At 50.4% G+C, this 20,571-nt stretch overlaps 1 long non-coding RNA gene across 1 annotated transcript; it reads left to right on the top strand.

The window, feature by feature from the left end:
• Positions 1-2,204: 2,204 nt before the first annotated feature.
• On the top strand, positions 2,205-20,115 carry LOC125175508 (uncharacterized). Its single transcript, XR_007155842.1, has 3 exons — positions 2,205-2,357; positions 19,626-19,770; positions 19,918-20,115. It is a non-coding gene; the product is annotated as an uncharacterized LOC125175508 (long non-coding RNA).
• Positions 20,116-20,571: the final 456 nt, after the last annotated feature.

Raw genomic sequence — 20,571 nt, forward strand, 5'->3', positions numbered from 1 at the left:
AAACACATTTAGCTCTTTCTTTGGAAAGTTGCCTCTGTATTTTTCAGTAGGTTTTGCTGCAATTTATAGACTGATCAATTTTGGACATTAATTCTTGACCTCCTGCCATGACAGATGAAGACTTAATTCCCCTCCACGGCTTCTCCATCTCTCCCCCATGGCCCGGGATAATAATGTCGCTGTTTTTTTCTCTGTGTTACATTTGTCACTTTTGGAGATCTGCTTGGACCTTATTTCTTTTTAGGCCAATAATAGCGACTTCCTCCTCTTCATCTCGTAAGGCGAGGTTTACATCCCTACAGATCTCCTACCCCTTTCCACTCCATCGTCGGTACTCCAATGTCCACATTGTCAAGGCGGAGGATGTTTTTATTGTGTTCTTTTATCCCGAAGTCTCCTGGTTTGGTTTTAGGTAAATTTTAGAAGTGGGAAGTCATTAACAGCAATTGCGTTGTCATGGCTACGTAAACAGGGCTCACGCCAGAGCTAAACTAAACGGTGTGTAGTGAGGATGGTACCTTCCCCGCACAGGTTTGTTTTCATTTTCCCCGGGGTCAAAAAAGATCTTTCCTTTGATTTTTCCATTGGCTGCTTTCATCGCCTCCTTCACTTCAAATTCTCATGGAAAGCAGAAGATCTCCCAAATCTTGCCTCAGGCCCCAGCCTTCCATCCTGTTCCTGTTGGGCTGGGGTGCCCATCTCTGCACGCCTTCTGCCCCACACCCTCTCTGTGGGCCCTCCTGTCTCCTGGACACCATGTCTTATTGGGGGAGGTGGGGGCTCACATCCTATTGAATTCCTAAGGAAGGACACATGGGAGCTAATTTTGCTCATTTCCACAACTAAAAATGACTTTATTCTACCCTAATTCCTAATGGCTTTAACTCTCATTGGTAATCCTTGTCTGAATCATTTACTTCAGTCTGGGCTGCAAACTGGTAGACTTTCCAGTTTTCTTCATTCCTGCCACATCTATTAGTTGGCATTCTTGTATAAGGGAGATTTTAATTTTTGTTCACCAACTAGTTGTAAACTGTTAGTCCTAAAAAGCAGAGAATTGCTTAGTTCTTCCCCCTCTCTCTCTCTTCTTAAAAATTTCATTTATTTATTTATTTTGAGAGAGAGAGAGAGAGAGATAGTGTGCAAGCAGGGGTGGGGGGCAGAGAGACAGGGAGAGAGAGAATCCCAAGCAAGCCCAATTCAGGGCTTCACCTCATGAACCATGAGATGGTGACCTGTGCTGAAATCAAGACTCGGACACACCTAACCAACCGAGCCACCCAGGCGCCCCACCTCTCTCTTTTTTAATGTCCATTGAATGCATCTGTGAAACAGAAAGCAAAAAAAATCGGGTTGCCTTTCTATGGGATTGATCCATAAGTGATCCACTGTGATTTCTGGATTTCTTCCTGTTTGGGAATCAGAAGGACAGGGGAGTTCCGCACCAAATGGATTCAAGTCCCAATCCTTTGCTTCAGGACAGGTAGAGAAAGAGGATAAATCTTAACTCCTGGGAAAGCGCCTTGGCCTCTCCTATGGTACCGTGCAAAGAATATACTAGGCACCAGCTCGACCCACTGTAATTCCGGCGTTTTAAAATTTCATGCTCCAGATGTTTTTAGAGTAATTGCTGTGCCTAGTGAAGCCTTGCCTGCCTTAGCAAAGGGGGCCTTCTCCCCACTCTCCCAGCAAGCCCTGCCCTCTCAGGGGGGCATGTGGAAAGGAAAAAAATCCCAAATGACTCTCCAGTCCTATTTGCTTAATCTGTTGTGTTACAGTGAATACCCCTGGGTTTGGAGTTCATTGGAGCTTTGCCACAAAAGGAGAAAAGGAGGACATTTAAAATGTTTTGTAATCCTCTTGTCTCTTGGAGCAAAGATTGTAATTTCTGGTTCAAAGGAACTCTAGCACAGACAATCTGCCTTGTTTTGTTTGTCCCGGGGGAAAAAAACCACAACGCACCCCCCCCCCCCCCCCACCGCGCCCCTTCCCTGTTCCTTTCCTGCCCTGTGTGCGCCTATCTACACATTCACCTACTCCTCCTTGGCTGTAGAGTTCGTTCCCTTCTCAGCACAGGTGTGGGCTCTCCACTGCTGTTCTGGAGTTTGCGCTGGGCCCCGGGGGCTGTGGAGATGGGACACAGATGGTGTGGCCACATTCCGCCGTAGAGCGCCTTTTCCACACACTCCTGGGACAGTTTCTGGAGGCAAGTCCTAACGGCTCACAAAGTTTCCCAATCAGGAAAATGGCAAGTCAGAACCGAGCAGAAGTCCTGTTTACGAAGTGTCCTGCACAGTGTGGGCATGGAACAGGTAGTGGATAAAGGTCCCCTCCACACCAGCCCTGCCCCGGACAAGGTAAACCTCTCCTAGATCTGCGGTCTATGCCTCCACGTGTAAATGGGATTCATAGTGGAAGGCTTTCCTGCTTATCTTAGGGAACGAGGTCACCAGAAAGGCAGAGCTCGTGATTCACATGACTTTCAATTACTTTGCCATTTTTTGCTTTCAAAACGACTATATATGTGTGTGTGTGTGTGTGTGTGCGCGCGCGCGCGTGTGTGTGTGTGTGTGTGTGTGTGTGTATGCATTTTCCTTAATACTTGAATATGGCAAAAAAAAAAAAAAAACCACGAAAGAGAAAGTTCAAATCCTCCCATCCCGTGTTGGGAACTTCTGTTAATGGCTGGGTATACAGGTGCTCAGACTTGTTAAACAACAAAATTCAACTGAGTAAAGTTTAAAGATCTTATTGGCTTTATTCAATGATTCATGAATCGGCAGCATCCAATCTAGCAGACAGAAAGCAGCTCCGAGGAGCTGTGCAAAACGAAAGCCTTTTATAGGCAAAAGGGAGCCGGAACAAGGAAGTTATACTAGGCAGAAAGGTCGGTTATTGCAAGGTCGCTTTCCTTTAGGGAGGGCAAGGGTCTATCGCTGATCAGGTGACTCCTGCTTGACTGGGTTAAGATCCCATTTCTGGGAGACCCAAACTGTAATTAAGTGACGTCTTGCTTTGGGTGACATGAGGCTTAGCAGAAGGGATTTCATTTTGGGCCTGTTGGTCTTGTTTTGAACAGACTTAGAAAGTGAATATTAAAATATGTGAAGAACTTCAAGTTTATGACGTAAATGGAATCTCTTTGATTCTGTTCTCTCTCTGGCAACACATCTTATTTGTTTTCCCTCCTGTCTGGGTAACCCTGCATCATAGCATCTGCCAGCGCCTGCCCATCTTTGCGTGGACTTCTGGGGTCTGGAATTTTGGCTCCTCTTTCCTACTCCCGGCTGGTCTGAGGACCTCACATCACACACCTGCTGCGACTCCCCGTGGGGCTTCTGCCGACATCTTTCCCTCCACGCTTTCCCAGGAAGGAGGACTGAGGACTGGTGTATCTGTGTTTTAGCACCTTTTTCTCTCCATGAGCGCAAACCGCAGTGACATTCTGAGACAGTACCTGCCCCAGTGCAGGCGGGGGGCGGGGCCCAAAGCACCAAGGCGCTGATCTGTGTTTTTGGATCCCCGCTCTTGATGAAGCACTTCCTCCCTTGTTTCTCAGAGAAGGCCAGTCTGTGCAGCTTTGAACCAGGTCCCTGTTCCTCTGCACCAGCCTCATTTTCTTTTCTTCCTGCTTTCACTTGTGATGGGAACATAGCGGAGGTGTTGCTAGGTGCCCCGACCTGATACTTACAATATCACTTAAATGGTGTAATCGTCGCTCTGCTCGCCGCCCAGATCAGGGTCCTGGCCGCTCCGGCGCCCAGGTGCTTTCTCTTCCGGCCTCCTTTCCCTCTGCCCACATTGTAGAAGCTCTCGTGGGCCATCGGTACCAGGAATCACTTAGCCCTGCGGGCACTGCATTTCCTACCCCGGACATCGCTTCCTCGACACCCCGCCCTCCCCACAACCGTTTCCAAAGAAGTCCTTCGCCCTGGAGGAACCAGCCTCTTGCCTCCAGCTTCTTGGTTCTTCCCAACTCCATTTTCCGGCATCCCCACCTCGGCCTGGGCCCGGATCCAGGCCCCGGAGTTCCCAGCGGCAACCGCGCCCCCCCTCCGCAGCCGTGACACAGTCCAGAAGGGGTTAAACTCAGGCGAGCACCAGCTCCAGCAGTTAATCCGGGATTCTCGGCACTGATCTCCGTGCCTGTCATTTGCATTTCTCTCCTTTGTGCAGGCTTTTCTTCCTCCCTTTCCCCGGGCCGGGCGCCCACATTAGCATAGCGCACTCGGCGCGCCGGCTGCGGGGCCCCCGCTGTGCGCCAGCCTGTGCAATCTGCAGGCGCCATCAATTTTTCAGCGCTTTGCTCATTTCTCATTACAGTCAGGCCCATGCGGCTCCCCACTCAACAGCCTCCTCGGCCGTCCTGCCGGAGCCAGGCTCTGTCACGTCCCTCCCCGGCCCTCCCGAGCATGCACTTGCTTGTTGAGGCTCCCACCATAATTAATCACAGTATTAATCCTGGCCAAGCCTGTCTTCCTGAATAATTATGTCAACACGCTTGGGTGCCTGGGCCCGGCAGAAATGTTACCAACCTTGAGCACCGGACGATATCCTTGCAGCCAGGACGGCCGCGGCGGGGTGGGGGGCTCCTTGCCTCCCCCTGCCACACGCTCACATGCACACGGGCCCGCTTGCACACACATGTGCACGCACACACTCACAAAGCTAAAGGCACCAGGGAGGAGTAGAAATGGTGGAGCTCACAGCAAACAGCTTTTCTTTTCAAACAAGGAAACATGGCCACACAATGAAGTTATCTTTAGGTAGCAAAGTGGGTGGTTGTCATAGCGATGCGCGCATTATTAAGAGAGTGTTGTTCATCCCGGCAGCTAATCTTATAATGAGGCTGGCTCATTATCACGTTGTGGCAAAGTTGGCTTTTGCTCTCTTTTCTGCTGCGGGCCTAGGGTCCGGCAGGGTCCCCAGCGCCAAGCTGGATCATGACTCCCAGCATGCATCTTTTATTTGGTTACCGCATCCTCCTTCCCTGCTTTTCCCAGGGTGGGGGTGGGGGGGGGGACAGATGCAGGAAGCTGGGGCTGGGCAGGGCTCCAGGTGCCTTTGCCTACTACGTGTCCCATAGTTGGTCCCTCTACAGTTTGTGACACACGTCACAGCACCTGAGAACTGTGTTGGCCCGGGTATCTGGGGCCTGTGTGAGTTAAAATTCAGATGGGCTTGCACACAATCAGTTCCTCTACTTTTCTTCTACACCCGCTTCTCAGACCTCCCCTGTCCCAGGAAACCAATCTAATGGACCACATAATGCATCATGGCCACCATTTAATGGGGATTTCTTTATTTCCTAGTGGTCATTGCAATTTTACGAAGCCCCGAGATTTATTAAAAGTCCACCATCACCTCAAGTTTGGGTGTCTGGGACTCTCACTTTATGACCAGATATCCAGTTTATTTCAAATAGTTTTGGAGGTCGTTTGCCGTTGCCTTCTCTGGCAGTCTCTGTCTGAGTGTTTTGTAGATGGCTACAAAGGTCTATTGGGTTCAAGTTTATTTTCATGCTGCTTGTGATTTTCATCCTCCCCTTTCCTTTCCAATTAAGCTGCATCTGACTTTGCTCACCGTTCGGATTAGGGGGGCATCCTCTACAAAGGGAGAGGAGACAGCAAAGTCACCTCCTGCCAAGAGTGCCATCGAGGGAGATGGTCGCCTTGGACTTGAGAGGTGAGCCAGGGAAAGGCCGTGGCTCGTACCTTCCTTTATTATCAAGTGTCACGCCACAGCGAGCACAGGTGCTGCCCTCCGAGGGACAGCCCTCAGCGGTGCACAGATATCTCCCGCACTGTCTCCAGCCCAGCAGATCCTCTGGGGGCTCCGCAGCCTGTGCTGTAGTGGGTGAGGCACTAGCATTTGTTGGCAGGCTTTCTCAGGGCACAGTCCACCGACGTGAGAATCACCTGGGGACTGATTAGAAATGCACGTTCTAGAATCTCCTGGCCAGTTGGAGCGGCCTTTTCAATAAGTTCTTCAGGTAGATATGATGCACATAGGATACTTCTCCTGAGCCTGTTTGTTAAATTTAATCCTCCCCCCCCCCCTTTTAAAAGTAATATAGAGATAGGGTGAGGCTGGTTCAAACAATGAAAAGGAGGAATAGTCCCTGGTCCCCAGGCTCCCTCTACAGGGACTCCTACATTTTTGTTTTTTTATGTTTCTTTCCAGAGATATTCTTGCATACATATGTGTATAAATCCCTTTAAGACCCACAAATGGTGGCATCCTAAATACACCGTTCTGTCACTTGCTTTCTTCACGATGCAATATATCTTGGCTATGGTTTCCTATCAACATATTGAAATCTTCCTCATTTTTTAAAATGGCTGCGGAGTACATTTCGTATGGGATACAGAACGTTTTATGGGTTTTGGATAAAGCTGGTGTCTGCTCCTAATCAGGCACCTTTCTTTCCTCCGGCTTTAAGAATTGTGTCTCAGAGATCTGCAACAGCTCCTGGGAACGGGCAGACAGTTGATTTCTCGTAAGCCCTACTTCTGACCATAGAGGAGCCTGTATCTTGGTTTGGGTTCCCCAAGGCAGACCCTCATTCCAGGATTTCTGTGTGGGTGGTTTATCTGGGGGGTGATCACAGGGGACGTCGGTAGGAGAAGGGGTGTATTTATACACTAACTTCTGGCAGCCACTGGTGACTGACCGGTTGTTTGTGTGAAGGCGGGGGGGGGGGGGTTGTTAAATTCCCCTGCGCTTCTGGTCTGCCTCACTGGGCGGGCAGGTTGTAGTGGCCGAAGAAAGCAGATCTCAGGCAGAAATGCTAGAAGTTAGGCAGGTGTGTGCTGAAATAGGAAGGGCAAGGGGATGTGATTGGGGTACCAAGAGTAGGTTGCTACCCAACTGGAGGTCAGAATTTCTAGACTAATCTTCATACTCAAAAAGTGCAATTGAGGGGTGCCTGGGTGGCTCAGTTGGTTCAGGGTCCGACTTCGGCTCAGGTCGTGATCTCACAGTTTGTGGGTTCAAGCCTTATGTTGGGCTCTGTGCTGACAGCTCAGAGCCTGGAACCTGCTTCAGATTCTGTGTCTCTCTCTCTCTCTCTCTCTCTCTCTCTCTCTCTCTCTCTCTCTCAAATAAATAAAACATTCACAAAAATTTTTTTAAAAAGTGCATTTGAGGGGCTCCTGGGTGGCTCAGCCAGTTGAGCGTCCGACTTCGGCTCAGGTCATGATCTCGCGGTCCGTGGGTTCGAGCCCCGCATCGGGCTCTGTGCTGACAGCTCGGAGCCTGGAGCCTGTTTCAGATTCTGTGTCTCCCTCTCTCTGACCCTCCCCTGTTCATGCTCTGTCTCTGTCTGTCTTGAAAATAAATAAAACATTCACAAAAATTTTTTTAGAAAGTGCAATTGACATGGATGTGGTACCCGAAAAAGACAATCTATTCCTAGTTCTGTTCCTACTGGTTGGTGACCTTGACTGAGTTCAGTCATTCAAGCTTTTGGAGCTTTACTGTCCCCATCTGGAAAAATGGGGTTGGTAGTACCTACCTCTCAGGATAGCTTTGTGGATTGAATCGGATTTCTAGTTTTGGAAAAAAGGCTTCAGAGCTCTGCACGTGGGTGACTACTCTTATGGCCTAACATCTGACCCTCTGGGAAGGAACCCAGTTTGCCTCCTTCACAGCCTGCCTGAGATCACCAAATCACCCCCAGTCCCTGAAGTCACTCGTGTTGGTCTCTACAAATGCCAAAGTCAAATTCAGACCAACCCACGTGGCACCAAGATGGCAGCAAGAATAGGAACAAAATGTTTCCCAGGCAAACCCTTTCCATCGGGAGAGAAGCAAACCCTTTGATCCCATGGTAGCAAGACTGCGTTGTGTGTTTTGCAAAAACAGCCCGGAATTTAGAGTCAGAGAGATTCTTAAGGTTGCATAGTTCATTGGCTTCGAGCATATGTAGCCTCTGAAACCCTTTCTGTAAAGAGAATGATGCTCAAACGCTTTGTCAAATGAAAGCAGAGTGCTCTGCCAGTGGGATTTGGTGGGGGACCCAGGCCGTCCCTTGGGATCAGGTCATACCCACATCCTCCTTTGCTCACCTCCGACAGCCCCAGGCTCCTGTAGACTCAGCCGGGGCTGTTTATAAACAACTGGTCTGGTACATCCCTTTTCAATGAGCAAAGGAAGAGATGGGGCCCCTTGTTGTCCTGTGTTGGGGCTTCTTTTATTTTAATTTTTTTTAACGTTTATTTATTTTTGAGACAGAGAGAGACAGAGCATGAGCGGGGGAGGGGCAGAGAGAGAGAGGGAGACACAGAATCTGAAACAGGCTCCAGGCTCTGAGTGGTCAGCACAGAGCCCGACGCGGGCTCGAAATCACGGACCGCGAGATCGTGACCTGAGCCGAACTCGGACGCTTAACCGACCGAGCCACCCAGGCGCCCCGTGTTGGGACTTCTTTAAATGGTCCAGGGAACCCGACTGAGGCACCCTGGGCTGTAAGACACCAATCGTGGAGAAGATGAAAACGGCAGAGACCTCCATCCCTATGCTCTGATTCTGTGCTTTAAGGATACATTCTCGAGTCCCTTTTCCTCCAGCCCCCTTTGATCCCACCTTGAAGCTCCCAACCTGGTCTCTGGTGCATCTTCAACTCATTTGCTGTCAAGCTCAGCACATTCCTCCCCCTGTTACCCTTTGCTCTCAGGCTTATAAATCTGAGATTCCTGCCTCCCCCTGCCCCCAGGGACTGGCCTGTTGGGCCCACCTCCTTCCCACCAAGCCTTCTGCTTAGGGGAGGGGGATGGGATGCCCAGAGAGATGAGCCGACTTGCCTAGCGTGGCCGAGTTAGCCCCTGGTGCACAGCGATTTTGATCCCGTGTGATTCCCAGTAGTTGCAAGGCCACTGTTTTCAGGCATCTTCTGGTTGGCCTTCTTCTTACCCAAATTAGCCCCCTCTAGGAGGGCTTGGCAGCTTTCCCAGAGTCAACTGAATGGCAAGGGGAAAAACAAAGTCTTAGCTACTGATGGGCACATCTCTTTCACCAGGGGAGGAAGAAAATGGCAGAGGGATTGCGTGTTGCCATATGGGTTGGCAAGAACAGCTCTGATATTTCTATTGTAATCATGCTGTCTGGCAAGCAGCACCCCCGGCCCCCCCCCCCCCCCCCCCCCCCCGCCAAGCCTCCGTTGCCTCTTCTGTAGAATTGGGATTGTGATACCTTCTTCCTTGGCTTGCTGTGAAGACTACAGAGAATGGCATGTGGGAAAGGGCTTTGGAAAGAGGAAGGCCTTCCAAAATGGAAGACATTTCTTTATTATTGTACCTTTCTGATGGCTGTGGAGGTGTAGTTTCCATAAGGCTGAACATCAACCTCAGAGGGAGCCTGGCATGGAGGGCGGAACGTGCCTGCAGGGAATCTCACCCTGCCAAGAGGGAGCCATGCCCTCCAGATGCCCGTGACCAATGGGGACAGGAGTCGGTATAAATGCCCCAGTCTTTCACTTTTCCAGTGGGATGATTCTGAGGCACATCTTTCGTATCCCAGAGGGTCCCCAGCATGATTGAACCCCAGTACTGCTCACGAGTGCACCCTTCATTGGCTTTTCTCCTTTCCCCGTGTTGCCTTCCCATTTTCCTCTCACCCTTACTTTCTGGGGCTCCCCTCCCAAATAAACTACCCATACCCTGGTCTCTGTTTCAGGGATTGGTTTCGAGGGAGCCCAATCTAAAACACGCAGCACTGGGCAGCAGTAGGAAGAGGGCTAGCAGATGTCAAGGATCAGAGAAGGTGAAGGCCTCCCATTGCTGGGAAGCTGATAGGAGGCAGGGAATAGAGGTCCTTGCTGATCGGCCCGGGGAAGGAGGCAAGGCCCTTGGAAGGTTGCCTGTGCTCTGTTGGCATGACCCCAAATGGAGCCTAAGGCTTCCAGCCCTGGGCTAATTTGTCCTCAGAGAGTTCTCTGCCCAAACGCAGCTGGGGTGGGAACAGAGCACACAGGTGTTCTGTGCCAGGGCAAAGGCTTGACATCTCAATTCCGTGCATACCCCACTGAGTATTTGGGGCAGAATCTGCTGGGAATATGTACCCCAAAGCAGCGTGACAAAACTAAACAACAAAAGCATACCAACAGGGGTGGGGGAGCAGGGAACTTAGGAATGAACTTACTATGTGAACTTGGATACATTGAACTTTTCTGGGTCCCTGTTTCCCATCTGTAAAATCAAAGGAGGGAGGGGACTGAAAGATCTCCATGCGTTGTCCCAACCCTGAAATTCCTATCTGACTTTTCTTCACTGACCCTAGAACTAGATATACCTGGCAGGGATAAGTCAAGGCAGATTGGGGGTTAGCTCACGGCTCGTCCACACCATCTCTGGAGCATTACATTTTTACAGTTTCCCACCAGACCTGAGCCCCCTGCAAGGCTCTTCTACTATGGGGGGTCCTGTCCTGGACTCCTCCCCATCAAAGTCCTGTACCCCTCCATTAAGCTGGGATGCCACATCATGGAGCACTCTCAAACTGGACTTTGTTCCTTAACTTCTCTCTCCTACTCCACTTTGGAGGTTTATAGGTTTCTGGCCCTAAGCCAGGCTCAAGTTGGGGAAAGGGGAGAAACTTTAAAGTTTTGCCATTGAGTTGGACTGGACTTTCTTAACACTTAAATGTAAGGTAAGGTACGGGCAAGGCCACACTCCCTCTGGAGGCTCTGAGGGAGCCCCTTCCTGGCATCTTCCAGCTTCAAGTGGCTCCAGGAGCTCCTAGACTTGCGGCCACATCCCTCCCGTCTCTGCCTCCATTTCCACATGGTCTTTTCCTCTGTGTCTTCACATGTCTTTCTTCTCTGTTTCTGGGTCTCCTCCTCTTCTGACTCTTATAAGGAGACCTGCCATTGGACTTAGGGCTCCCGTGGGTAACCCTGGATGATCTCATCTGGCTATTCCTAACTGACTTACAGCTGCAGAGACCCTTTTTGATTATAATTTTTTAATGTCTGTTGATTTTTGAGAGATAGAGACAAAGTGCGAACAGGGGAGGAGCAGAGAGAGAGGGAGACACAGAATCCGAAGCAGGCTCCAGGCTCTGAGCTGTCAGCACAGAGCCCGATGCGGGGCTTGAACCCACGAACTGTGAGATCATGACCTGAGCCGAAATTGGAAGCTCAACTGACTGAGCCACCCAGGCACCCCTGCAAAGACCCTTCCTTTTTTTAAATAAGCTCACAGTGACAGGTTTCAAGTGGATGTATCTTTTGAGGAGACGCCATTCAACCCATGACTTCTGGGATTTCTTGATGTCCCTGAATGTAAATGGTGGTGCCCATGTGCTTGAGCATGCCTGTGGAGAGACAGGCTCTCTAGGACCCTGGTTCTCTTATTCCCCCAGCCACTTGGGATTGAGAATGACAGCGTGAGAGACAGTGGGAGAATGAATGGGAGCCAGCGGAGTGCAAGACCTAGCAATGGTGCCCAGTCTACAACCCTGGCTCTGACCAAGCACCTCCCCCTCTCTGCGGGGAGTGAAAGAGCTGGGAGGGCAGTGAGTGGAGGAGAGACCTCCTCTCGTGGAGAGCAGGAGGGGGAGGGGTAGCGACGGTCCCAAGAAGGGCGTTTTAGCCCAACATAAGACTCTCATCGCTGGGACTGGCCAGTGTTTTCATCCTTCCGGTCCAGGCCATCTGAAACAGATTACCTCAAAGGGCTGTCACTCTAGGTGGGCACAAAGAGCATCGCCTGGAGCAGAGGGACCCTGTTCCAAGGACCTGGTCATTGAGAGGGTAGACGGGAATGAGCATGAAAGCTGAGAGATTTTTCCTCCTGAGGAGCCTCAAGAGAAGAGACAAAGGGAGGGCCAACTTGGTGGGGACATTCCCTCAGCAGAGGGCACCGAAGTATTCCTGGAAGCCCTGGGGACTGTAACACCGGGTGCAGCAGCCCTTAGGGACTCTGTTACTATAGCATTGGCCGTGGCTTACCCCAGGTTTCCAAATCGAGGCTGGCAATTATACCATAAGAGCCTGGCTCGTGATGCTCTTTACAAGCGGCGATCTTTCCTCAGCCCCCAAACCAGAGTGAGGGAAAGGTTCTGAAAGGAGGAGAGTTTGAGCTGTACTTAAAAGCAGCAGCCACAAACCAGCCACGAGCCTTAACTGGGCTGCAAGGTCAGGGCACTGGAAGCGGCAGAGGCAATGTTTCCTCTTGACCAGGGATTCTGCTTTCCAAGGCAGTCGAAGGCATGGGCCTCAGGTAGTCAGTGATTCCGTGAATTTGGAAACCATTTTCAGTAGGAACTGTGCCTCAGTTTTCTCTCGAGAAGGGACGGAATTGTTATCTTCTTGGTCTGGACACAAGCGTGAAGAGTGAATGTGTTCGGGGACCAGTTGTGTGCTCCCCTGGGCTCGGGGACAGCTGCCACCGGAGCCCAAGGTACCCTTCCCACCACAGTGCCCACCCCCCGAGGGACAGGAGATGGTTCTGGGGCAAGTGGCCGTCATCACAGTCATTTCACAGAAAGGCTGCTGGTTGTGGGGCGCCTGCGTGGCTCATTTGGTTAAGTGTCAGACTCTTGACTTTGGCTCAGGTCATGATCTCACGGTTCGGGAGTTCAGCCCTGTATCGGGTGCTGTGCTGACCCCGTGGAGCCTGCTTGGGATTCTCTCTCGCTCCTTCTCTCTCTGCCCCTCCCATGCTCTCTCTCTTTCTCTCAGTAAGTAAATAAATAAATAAATAGATATTTTTTTAAAAAGATTGTAGTCGGTTACCCCCGAAGCCAGAGTATGAACAGGATGGGCCCCTTCTCATAGTACAGATACCCCAACATCAGGAAATGAAGAAGCCAACCCAGGATGGTAGCGGACGTGGGAAAGATCTGGAGGAAACGAGGGGGGTTTGGTGAAGAAACGCGGGGGTTCCCTACCGGGACTGCACTGTACTATGGATTATTTGTCATGTGTCTCACAAATGTGGAAGAATGATATTGAAAAAAATGTCAACTGAGGTTTATAGTTTCAGTTACCTCCTTTTTGCCACAGTGGTTCCCTCCTCCCCCACTTCCCATCTTTCAAGGAGCTGGGGTACCATCCTGAGAGAACCCCCCAGAGCCCTAGAGCCCTCAGGGGATGGAGGGGGCTCGGCATAGACAGAACACTCAGGGAACACAGCACAAGGGAGAGCAGAGTGTTGAGAGAAGGCTTCTCCCAGGCTTGGGGAGGAAGGGAGTCAGAGGGAAAGAGATGGGAGCACAGGTTCTGATGGTCCTAGAAAGAGGGATGGTCGTTCTGGTGCCTCAGGGGAGCACCTGGGAAGCAGCCAAAGCCAACACGGGCAGATGAGACCCAAGAATGCATGCTATGTTCTGTTTCTTGGGTAGAGCCCTGGGGAGGTGGGAATGGCCAAGGGACAGTCCAGCAGAGGGATTCTGTCACCCCCACATGGTGTGGCATAGAAATAGGGAAGAGAAAAGCTGGGCCTGAGGCAGCCAGATGATGGGAACAAGGGACAACTGAGCAGCAATCTGTGTAGCCTGGTGGCCAGGGATGGTAAGATGGTGGCCAGGGGATGGCTTAGCTGATTCTGAAGGGGCAGGTGACTTACTGATTCCTTGTTCCATCCCGCTCTGCCCTTGCTATGCCGTGGCCCTGTGGAAGTTCCCAGGAACTTGGGCTTGTTGCATGTTAGTTTGAGTTCCCCGAGAGCAGAGCCTGAGACAAGGATTCATGTGCAAGTAGTTTATTTGGAAGGAGATCCCAGGAAGCAGAAGTGAGTGAGTGGGAGGAATGAGTCAGGGAAGGAGGAGCAGCCGATAAAGGGGGCATCAATGATCAGGTTATGCTGCAAGCAGCTGGGGCTCTGTGTCTCAGGGGACCCTCTGAAGAACAGGCCTCAAAATTGTCTTCCCAGAGGACTATTAAAAAACAAAATTTAACCGAGTAAATCTACAGATCTAACTGACTTTATTCATTGATCCATGAATTGGGTGGCATCCCATCTAGCAACTGGGGGGGGGGGGGGTCCAAGGAATTGTACAAAATGGAAGATTTTTATAAGAAGGAGGGTGGGGCAAGAAAGTTATTAGCAAAAGAGAAAGATTTTTCCAGGCAAGGTCACTTTCCCTTAGGGGGAAGGGCAGGGGATCTGATCCTACAGATCACCTCATCTTCCTTTGGGGGATGGAGAGGGCCCGTGTGACAAAGGACCTCATTGGCGCCAGTCAGAAAATTCCTGAGTGGTTAGGACTTAACATCTCTGGGGGAGGTTGGGACCGTAATTAGATTAGGGATTAAGCCCTGGTTTCATGACGTGGCCTAAGTGACGCCATTTTGGGCCCGTGGTTTTCTTTTAACAGGGCGAAGAGGCTTGTTACCTCCCCACTGAGGCAGCAGAGAAGAGAGGCACGGTGGCCCGTGCCTGACTTGGGTACTGTCAGTGTGCGTGGACTTATGTGGAGCTGTCCCCAATGACTGCCCAGGGGGACATGGTGCAGAGCATCCGAGGGCCTGCTGCACGACCCTGGGAAGGACAGGGCAAGAAGTTGGCTTGAGTTTAAGTTACCTCCCCGCTGCTGGAATGAGCTTGAAAGAGAAATTAAGTTGAATAATAGAGAACTAAAGAAAGTTATATTTGTTAGACACCTGTGTTTGTAGACTGAGATTCTATATCTGCTTTATATAAAATATTAAGGTTAACTTATGTTAGTCTATATGATGGGAAGAATATAAATTCTGGAGTCAGACTAGCACTGGATTTGAATTCGGGTCCTATCACTGAGTTGCTGGGTGACTGCGGGTTAATCACATCGTCTCTCGGACCTCCCCTCCTGCCTGTGTCAAACCACTTGCCCTAAAGAGTTGTTGAGGGATTCGCAATGATTCATGCAAAAGCCCCATCGTGGGTTTTCAATATGCATTTTTTGGCTAAACTTTAATTTTCTTTATGTGGTGCTGATCTGCTTATTCTTTAAAAAATTTTTTTAATGTTTACTTATTTTAGAGAAAGACAGAGAGAGAGAGACAGAGTGCCAGCAGGGGAGGGGCGGAGAGAGGGGGAGACACAGAATCCAAAGCAGGCTCCAGGCTCCGAGCTGTCAGCACAGAGCCCCACGTGGGGCTCGAACCCACGAACTGTGACATCATGACCTGAGCCGAAGTGGGACTGGTCCTCTTATCCTTAACAGGTTCCTTTGTTATTCAAAAAGTTCTTAGCAAAGATGTTTCTCCTGGGTACGGTTCTAAACGGATTTAAAGGAGGGTGAACCCAGATGCCACTGTTCTCCTGGGGTCTGGCACCGTCACACCTGGTAAGGGGGTCACTCGGAAGGTGGCCGTCTCCTGCCTCTTTCTGTCCAAGCACGGTGCATGTTGGGCGAGGGCTTGTTTTCCAAACTGACCCTTGAGGATTAAGCATTTGACTTTGGTCTTTGTTTGGGGGCTGTAGGCAGCGAGTAAAGGAATTCCCTTCCTTTCTCCTTCCCAAAATCTCTTCCCACATGCTACTGAACCTGAATGTTCTTCAGCTGATTACCACGAGTGGTGAGAAATGCATCTGCATTTGCAAAAGCCAAATAGACTGCAGTTGGGTAGAGCTGCGATCAAGGTCTGATAAACGTGTCGAGGTGGCCGCACTATCTGGTGCACAGCCCTCCTTAAAACCTGGCCGACTCAGTGGAAAGGTTCCCGCAGACAAAACGTCTGCCATCCTTGGAGGGGTGAGCTGGGCATGTGTCGTAGCTCTCCACAAGGAAACCTAGGTGTGGGTGCTGGAGCAGACAGGCCGCCCAGCATGGTGGCCTTTGCTGCAGCGGTCGGGTGGCACTGGGTTTGGGGCCACCTAGATGGACATCACGGTACCTGGGCACACTCAGAACTCCCGGCAGCCCCTTCTCCCTCACAATGGAAGCCTCGGGCATGCCATGGAAAGTCCTGGAAGCTCAGCTCCAGAGTCTGGTGAGGCATGACTTCTGACCTTTCTCTGAGCGCATTTGATCTCATCTGGTGTCCTCAAATTTCCTTTCCAGCCAGGGTCTGTGTCTCTGATCAGTTCTCTGGTGGGATATCAATAGGGCGTTCACATTTTCTGCTCACCCCTGGATGCCTCCTCTTAACTGGATGACTGAGGCTTCTTGCTTTGAGAGGAGAGTTTGTCCTCTTCCATGAATCGCCATGTGTATCAGTCAGGTTTTATTGCATGATAAACAACACGCATCTGTTGTTTTTGCTTATCGATCTGTGGGGCAGTGAAGGTGGCTCTGTTTCAGACTGTGCGTCACCGTGGGATTCCTCGCTCTGGTACCAGAAGGAGCATGCCCTTCTCATAGTAGATGGCTGAGACTCAGGAGGCCAAGCTAGACGAAGCAAGCGCTTTGAAAGTCTCTCTGCTCACTTCACATCCATTCACATGCTACTGGGCAAAGCAGGTCCATGGTCAAGTCCACTGTGGGTGGGATGGAGATGTACATCCTGCCTCTTCCAATGGAGGGCAGTGCAGAGTCACATGCAAAGGGTGTGGATGTCAGTGCTAAGCGGGGTGGGGGGGAGTAGCGAAGAGCTGGAAAGAGGAATCCAGTTTCACACACTGCCAGGCCCCGTGCTTTGGGTAGCTTTGGGAGATCCAGGAGAACCGAACATCTGACGGCCAAGGAGGTGCTAAGTCATCTCTCTGTGAATTACCAAAATGTGCCCCTTGCGGGCGGATGAGTTATCAAAGTTGCTTTGGGATAATGCAGCCCCCGGTCTGGGTGCTTGGCTTGGCAAGTGGAAGACAGTATGGAATTCAGCCCCCACCCGCTCCCTGGGCGGGCAATTTGGTGCAGGGTCAAGCTGCAGGTCTAGGTGCTGTGACCCTGCACCCTCTCAAGGAGTGACTCACAAGGCCTGGGAGTGCATTTTGTTACCACCAGCTCCAAGCTCTTCAGGTGGGAGCCGTCTGGGGTAGTTTCTTGGTTTTGACCATCCAGGTCAAAAAGCTGGATTCGTCTGGACTCTACCTTCAGGAAAGAAATATATATTTTTTCCTTCCCAGAAGCAGCCTTCCCAGCCAACCACATAGGCCAGAGTCAACGTGAAAGAAATGAGATGATTATGGAACGTTCCTGATTGCAGAGCAGCACATGTGTCTTTGAAGAAAGAGCTGCTTCTTTCCCCTCACAGTGTGACGTCAGAGGAAACGCCACGCCTCTCTGGACGGCAAGCAATGACAAGTTCTGACGATGTGGGCCCGTGAGCGCGGGGGTCTACCCCGACTAGTTCCAAAGTGCAGATGGAATGGGTGTGTGCCCCATCGGCGTCCGCTGGTTTTCACGGTGGCCTGGTGTGTGAGCGTGTCACCCTCACCTTCATGCCTCCTCATTATCAGAAATATAACCAATGGATCAGAATTCCAGAGTCTCTATCAAGTCTCATGGCTTCACTTTGAGTTTGGAAGCAGGGCCCGGACCCTGGTGGATGGTCTGCCTTCTGTCCTCACCCTTGCCACGGCCTCGCTGTGGGTGGAGTGTAACCCCTTGACTCTGGGTTCTGCCATGTGACATCCTTGGGCCAGTGATACATGGATGGAAGTGAGGGGTTGCCAGTTCCAAGCTCAAGTCTTGAAAGCCCTTGGATTTTCTGCTTTTTCCCTGTGTGTCAGAGAAGACCTTCTAGGTCTCTGGGCACTGAGGTTTATACTTGGGGGGCAGAGATGAGCCAAGCCTCAGCGAGGGCCAAGATAAGCTACGCCCAAAGCTTGAGACGGAGCCTGAACCAACCAGCGTCCGGCTGACGTGCAGACCCACAGACCTGCAGGTGCATGAGTGACACGAGTGACGACTACTAAGATTCGGGGTGGTTTACTGTATAGCATGACTGCAGCAACCGTTAACCGATACACTTATTTCCTAATGGAAAGCCACAGTATGTTGACCTTGGACACCAGTCATGGCTGGGACACAGGAAGCACCCAAGCAGAGAGGCCACTCTTGCTCTGACTTGAGGGCTGGGATCTGCATGAAGGAGAAAGTGTGTGACTCAATTAAGATACAATTAAGATCCTCCTCCATGGTCTCCCTTTTATCTACTGTCCTCATTATCCTGCTTCCTTTTCTTCTCACCGTGGGACTGGTGCTGTTGTTGCATGCTGATGAGTTTGTCTGTGGCCCAACTTCTGAACTAGAGATATCTGGGTAATTAATTTGGATTTAAGCTCCTCTAGCCAGCCCTTGATAGGCCCACAACTGAGTGCTTTGGAATGCCTTGATTTCTCCCGGGCATTTTGGGGGTACTTAGAGGTCAAGAGTCATTTGGTACCTATCTATCTAAAGTCAGTCTCAAAGTGAGTTTTGAAAAGTGTATGAAAATGTACAGTTGTTTCAAGTGACTTAGCTCACTCCTGGGAGCTCCACTCCTCCCCCCGCAAGTGCTATGAAGTTTTCTCACATTTCGCCTCGACAATTTGGTTAGAGCAATTCTCCTTCATGAAAGTATGGGCTATTTGCTAGGCATGAGGCCTGGCTGGAGCTCAGACAGGATATGGGCATCATGACACAAGGCCCCCCTTGAAATAAGGTGATGAGAAGATAGAAATAAAACTCCAACAGAAAACGGGGAATTAACTCAGGAAGTAACAACCCTAGTTTCACACGTCATTGTTTCTGGATGCACCATGCACTTTCCAGTTTTTCATGTTTCTTTGTCTTCTCTCTACCTCCACTGAATTCTCTAAGGTCTAGTCTTTCTAGATATCATCAGGGTTAAATGAACCACTTGTGCCCTGAAATTCTGTGATGCTAACTACAATAGCTTTCAAAATTTTTGCTGTGTCTCACAGCAAGAAATAACTTTTGCATTAGTCCCTAACACACGCTCACACACAGGCACACACTTTTATAAAAAATTAAGAACATTTTCTTAGTGTTCATTTATTGTTGAGAGACAGAGCGCAAGTGGGGGAGGGGCAGAGAGGGAGACACACAGTTGGAAGCAGGCTCCAGGCTCTGAGCTGTCAGCACAGAGCCCGACACGGGGCTTGAACCCACAAAACACGAGATCGTGACCTGAGCCAAAGTTGGACGCCCGACCAACTGAGCCACCCAGGTGCCCCTATCAAAGTCTAATTTAATGTATCACTCTTTGTCTTAGTTGGGTTTGTCCCAGAATAGGCCCTGGAATAAGGATTCATGTGCAAGTGGTTTATTTGGGAGGCAATGTCAGGAAAGACCCGTAGGGGAGTGGGGAAGTGAGCCAGGGAAGGAAGGAAGGCATTCAAAAGTACGTTATCAACAGATGCGTAACTTTAGTGGGGAACTCTGGAAACAGTTTTTGTGGGGGTTAGCCTTCAGGTCGGCTCGAGTGATCCTCACCTCCTGGTATTTGTGCCTCTGTGTAATTCCCTCCCACACTGAACTATGCGTGTGGCCCGTGTGTCCAGTAGAATATGGCAGGAGTGATGCTCTACCATGGAGAGCAGCCTCTGAGAGGGCCCCAGTTCTCTCTACCTGCTGGTATTCGTGACCTCGCACAATCCACCCCCTTGAGTGTAGGCCATTTATAACCACATAAGAAGTGACTCAGTTCTAACCATAGAATATGACAAAAGTGATGGATGTCATTTCTGAGATTAGGTCAGAAAAAGATTCTGGCTTCTGCCTGGCTTATGTTCTCTTGCTCTTTTCTTCACTAGCTCTGAGAAAAAAGAAAACAGCCCCCATGTTGTGAGCTATGCTATGGAGAGGCCCGCGTGGGGAAGAGGCTGGTGAGGAATCCTGAGTCAGAGGCACCAAGGGGCACCCAGCTAAGGTGTGCCAGATTCCTGACCAATAGGCACGGTGAGTTAATACATTTCTGAAAACTGCTAAGTCTCGGGGTAATTTGTCAGACAGCCATAGACAATTAACACAGTATCCGACTTTTAAGGTTGGGTCATAAAAGACTTTGCTGTTCTCACTTTGGTCCCTCATTCTCTTGGATTCCAGCCACAGATCACGAAGAAGTGTAAGTGGTGGCAGTCTGAGGCCTGCCAGCAGCCATCAATGTCAAGGAGCCAGCTTGGAAACAGACCATTCAGCCCCGGTCAGGCCTTCAACTGATTGCAACCCTGGCTGACATCTTGACTGCAAAATCATGAGCAACCTGGAGCCAGAAGCACCGATTCAAGCTTCCTCTGAATTCCTGACCAGCAGAAATTGTGAGGTAATACATATTTGTTGTTGTTTAAGCTGCTAGGTTTGGGGGATAAGCTGTTAGACAGCGATTGATAACTAATACAGTGTAGGACAAGTGACTCAGAGTTATTCTATCCAAATGAAGGAGCTGGGGTATTTATACATGGAAACCCACCTGTCAGTGGGTGAGGGCTGCTTCCAGGGGTGTCAATTCCCCAGCCCTTGTTTGTGAGCAGAGAGGGCTTCAGTGGCCAGAGAAAGGCTGTAGGCAAAGAGATGCAGATTCTGGCAGCCGGAGGTCAGGCCTGTGTGAACCCAAAGGTAAAGATGAGGGTATGCGGATAGGGGTGTTTGCAGGGCCTCGTAACTCTCACACTCCATTTAAATCTCATCTCCATGACCTCCCTCCTTCTAGGTAGCTTGGAGCATCTATCCTTCAGAGTCTAGCTCTTCCAGAATGGCCTC

Source organism: Prionailurus viverrinus, chromosome C2 (genome assembly GCF_022837055.1).
Source record: "Prionailurus viverrinus isolate Anna chromosome C2, UM_Priviv_1.0, whole genome shotgun sequence".
In the NCBI taxonomy this organism is placed as follows: domain Eukaryota; kingdom Metazoa; phylum Chordata; class Mammalia; order Carnivora; family Felidae; genus Prionailurus; species Prionailurus viverrinus.